Genomic DNA, 4,704 nt, shown 5'->3' with positions numbered 1-4,704 from the left:
TGGAGGAAGTGACAGTGTTTACCGCAGGCTGCGACACGATGACAACAGCAGAGGCGTGGCAAAGTGTCTCCGAAGTGTGCAGCATTATCAACTTTGTTCTCGTGTCAAACATGCGTCATGTCACCATCTCAGAGCAATTCGTAGGGGTGGGGAGTAGCGTTGTTTAGTCGCGCTAACCTGACTCAGTCTTATCTCAGTGCTGACGCTCCCAGGAGACTTAGACCTTCTGGGTAAGTTCACATCTTCTGTCTACACCCCTACCACACCGAAGTTGTCATCATGTGCACATCACTTTCCACGTGTCCCAAACTGCCCGTCAACCACATCATTGAGACTGCCGACGCCCTACGAGTGAGATTTCCAACTACAAAGCAAAAATGAAAAAAAATCTGTGGGCTCCCTCCACACTGTGTATTCTAATTAGACTGGTTCTAAAATTAGCACAAATTTTATATTGTCAGTGTATCTCTTGTGTCGCTGTCAGCTCAATAAACCAATTATTATCACTGAAAGAAAGAAGAGGTGACTTGATAATCGTGTTCAGGTCATTAAAGGGAAGAGATAATTTTGACAAAGAAGATCTCTTGTGTTGGGACGAAAGGTCATCATGAGGTCACGGGAACAAATGGAAGAAGACCACTCCTGTAGACATTTCCATCTCGTCTCTCGACCTGTCTCGTCTCTTTCACACGCTTCCTCTCTCGTGATGTCTAATCAGAAACACAATTGCTTCATCTGTTATCCTGTAACATATGAATGAGGAAAACTGCAAGAGACCATAAGGCCTACACTAGGCAGTTACGTGTCCATTATAATCTGTCATCCCTATCCATGAACTTGTCTAACCTTTTCTTAAAACAACCGATAGTTACAGCGCTCACTACGTGGTTGATAAATCTATTCCATTCGTTGACCAATCTATTGGTAAACCACTTTTTGCCTATTTCCTTCTTATATCTAAATTTCTCCCATTTAAATTCATTACTGCGCGTCCTGCCCTGTTGTCTTAATATGATTAGCTTACCTGCATTCCTTTGTTAAAGCCCTTGATCCACTTGACACCTCTATTAGATCATCAGAGAGTGTGAATTAAGGTGCCTAAGCCTGTCCTCGTAAGGTAAATTTCGGAGTCCATGTATTATTTTGGTTATTTTTCTCTGTACTGATTCTAGTGAATTGATATCCATTCTATAGGACGGAGTCCAAAACTGTACCAGATAGTCAAGGATGGGTTTTACTAACTGCACTTTTATTCGTAATGGTCCTACTAATGAAACCTAATGTTCTGTTGACTCAATTCTTGGCGCTAATGCACTGTTTCTTAGATTTAAGGTCAGGACTCACTAGAACTCCCAAGTATCTCTAGCTCTCAGTTTTCTCTAAAAAGGTGTTATCTAAGCTTTCTGACTTCTGGCATGGAAGTGCCCATGTATTATTTTGGTTATTTTTCTCTGTACTGATTCTAGTGAGTTGATATCCATTCTATAGGACGGGGTCCAAAACTGTACCGGATGGTCAAGGATGGGTCTAACTAACTGCACTTTTATTCGTAATGGTCCCACTATTGAAACCTAATGTTCTGTTAACTCAATTATTGGCGCTAATGCACTGTTTCTTAGATTTAAGGTCAGGACTCACTAGAACTCCCAAGTATCTCTAGCTCTCAGTTTTCTCTAAAAAGGTGTTATATAAGCTTTCCGACTTCTGGCATGGAAGTGCCCTAAGAACAATAATGTCATATAAACTGGATAAGAACATAAGAATAAAGAAGACTGCAAGAGACCATAAGGCCTACACTAGGCAAAGCATTCTCGAATAGGCTAGCAAAGTTATTGTGTATAGCACAACTCGTAGAATCATCTCTAGAAACACATAAAATACAAGCTTGACTTTTGAGTTCATACATGTAATCCAGAAAGATGTTTGTATTATTGTTTGTGTACAGCAATCTTGAAAGTACTTTAGATGTGATGAAATAAAAACTATTTACTTAAAGTGCCTTGTTTAAATTTTCCAAATATGCAATAATAAAGATCCTGCTTACGGTCTAGGTTGAGCTCTGATGATAATGATAATAGGCATATTTGTTTTTCTCACTCTTTAGCTCTCATCAAAGTTTGAATAGCAGATGAGCTAATAGGTGGAGTAGTAGAATTGCACGTGGTGGCAGGTAGGAACTATAGTTTAGATATGTGTACTGAGAGGGGAATGATGATGGCAAATACTATTTTAGAAGAGAGACAAGCATAAGTATACATGGGCCAGCTTGATAGATGAGAGGATAACTGATAGGGCATTAAGTTACTATGTAGTGTTACCCAAAAAGAGGACTGGAAGAGTTCTAGACTTAAATGGAGCCAAATAATAGAGCACTGGGATGTCAAATCACCATATGGTAGAAGAGAAATTGAGAGTGGGGAGAAAAATTAGTGAGGCAGTGCTGAAGGCGAGCAAATTAAACAAAAAGGAAAAAGAGAAGGAATAACAGAAGAATATGAGAGAATTATGGGAAGTAGTAAAGGGTAAAAAAGGAAAAGGAAGAGGAAGAAAGGGCATTTTTCAAGAAAGAAGTGCTAAAGTGCGCCAAAATTATATGCGGGATGAGGAAGAGGTGGGATACAGGAGGGATGGCAGTAAATGATAAAATGAAGATATGAAGCGGGTAGTGGCGGAGAAGAAGCCCGCATATAAGTTGCTCTTGCAATGTAGAACTAAGGGAGCATATGAGAGGTAGAGTGGAAAGAGAGTGGAAGCAAAGCGCAGAAGGAGGAAAAGAGCAAAGCAGATGTATGTATGGTTTTTTTTTTTTTTTTAAGAATTAATACTTTTTTTTAAAGAAGTGAAAAAGTGAAGGGTGAGTTAGGTAGAGAAGAATAGGTAAAGGGTGCTGATAAATAGACATGAATGGAAGTGAGAATCAAAGTATTTCAGGGATATCTTGAAAGCACAGGAGGATAAGGAGTTTTTGACTATGGCAGAGGGAGGTACCAGGAAATTGGCTCTAACGGGAGAGGAGAAAGATGGGGCTATAAGAAAAAATATACACATACACTGAGAAATAGAAATTAAAGTTGGTAAGGCACCTGGGTGAGATGGCTGTCACTGGGTGAATCTGACGGGGGATTGGAGATACATACATACATATACCAAAGGCTTTTCCCCCTTACACGGGGGGTAGCCAAAAAGAAAAAGGCATAGAAATCACTTCCACCCATTTCATTACCCATATATTCCACTCGCCTCCACCCTCCTCCCTCCCTCCTATCTTGGCACCTCCTGGATGACGGGTCATCCCTGCATCCTGTCCACTGCCCTGGGTCAGAAGCAGTGTCGCAAGACACAGCACATCCACAGCAAGGCCGCTTCATAAATTCGGCGACCCTCCTCCTCTCTGTCCCCTCATGCAGAAAAGGAGAAGACGGGGAGAAATCCCTTCGGGCTGCGTCAATTTTTTTTTTTTTTTTTCATACATACTTCCTCACCCCCATCCCCCACCTACTCCCCCTCATGCATCACAACCTCATCTATACTCAACCCTTCTCCATTCACCCCTATCTTCCGTCCTCTCCCGTCCTTCCTCTACAGACATTCCTCTCTTTTGTAAAGCCCCTTTCACCCCCATCCATCCATCTCATCCTAGGACGCCCCCTCATATTCACTCCTTCCACCTCCGCCTTCCACACATCTTTTACTAATCTTTCTTCACTCATTCTTTCCATGTGTCCAAACCATCCTAATACTCTTTCATCAACCCTATCTCCCAGCTCCCTTTCCACCCCTGTTTTCCTCCTCGCCTCCTCATTTCTCACTCTATCTAGCCTAGTAACCCCTATCATACTTCTCAGACATTTCATCTCAAACACATTCAAACTCCTTCTCTCTTCCTCTCTCATGTTCCATTTTTCTGCCCCGTACATTGCTGTTGGCACAATCACTCCTTCATATAACCTTCTCTTAGCATCCATTCCCAGATGTCTATTCCTCATTACACTTTTTAATCCACCAAGGCATTTACTCGCTTCTCTCAATCTACATTCTACCTCCACCCTCACTCCTCCCTTTCCTGTCACATTCGCACCCAAGTATCTAAAACTATCCACTTCCTCCAGTTTCTCACCCTTAATGCTCACTTCCAGCCCACTGTCACTCTCTCCCCATGTACATCTCATCACCTTACTTTTACCCACATTTCTCTTCAGCTTCCTTCTTTCATACACCTCAAACTATGTCACTAACTTCCTCAATCCCTCCTCTGATCCTGCTACAAGCGCAGTGTCGTCAGCAAACAACAACTGGTTCACCTCCCACTTTTCTCCATTTTCTTTAATCATCTCCAACCCCTGACCCACTACCCTTGCACTCACCTCTCGCACCACCCCATCCATGTAAAGATTGAACAGCCAGGGTGACATAACACATCCCTGACGAGGTTCCACCTTTACCTCAAACCATTCACTCTCTCCATTTCTAATCCTAACGCAAGCTCTACTACTCTCATAAAAACACTTGACTGCTCTTAACAGCTTTCCTCCTTTCCCATATATCTGCAGTACCTCCCACAGTGCCTTCCTGTCTACCCTGTCGTAAGCCTTTTCTAGATCCATAAAAGCCCAAAAAACATCCTTACCTTTTCCTATAGCTTTCTCACATATCTGTCTTACCACAAAGATCTGATCTACACATCCCCTAACTGTCCTAAAACCA

Source organism: Oratosquilla oratoria, chromosome 3 (assembly GCF_046742065.1).
Source record: "Oratosquilla oratoria isolate Oo_2021 chromosome 3, ASM4674206v1, whole genome shotgun sequence".
Taxonomy (NCBI): domain Eukaryota; kingdom Metazoa; phylum Arthropoda; class Malacostraca; order Stomatopoda; family Squillidae; genus Oratosquilla; species Oratosquilla oratoria.
The sequence above is the reverse complement of the archived record's forward strand: the minus strand, read 5'-3'. Positions refer to the sequence as shown.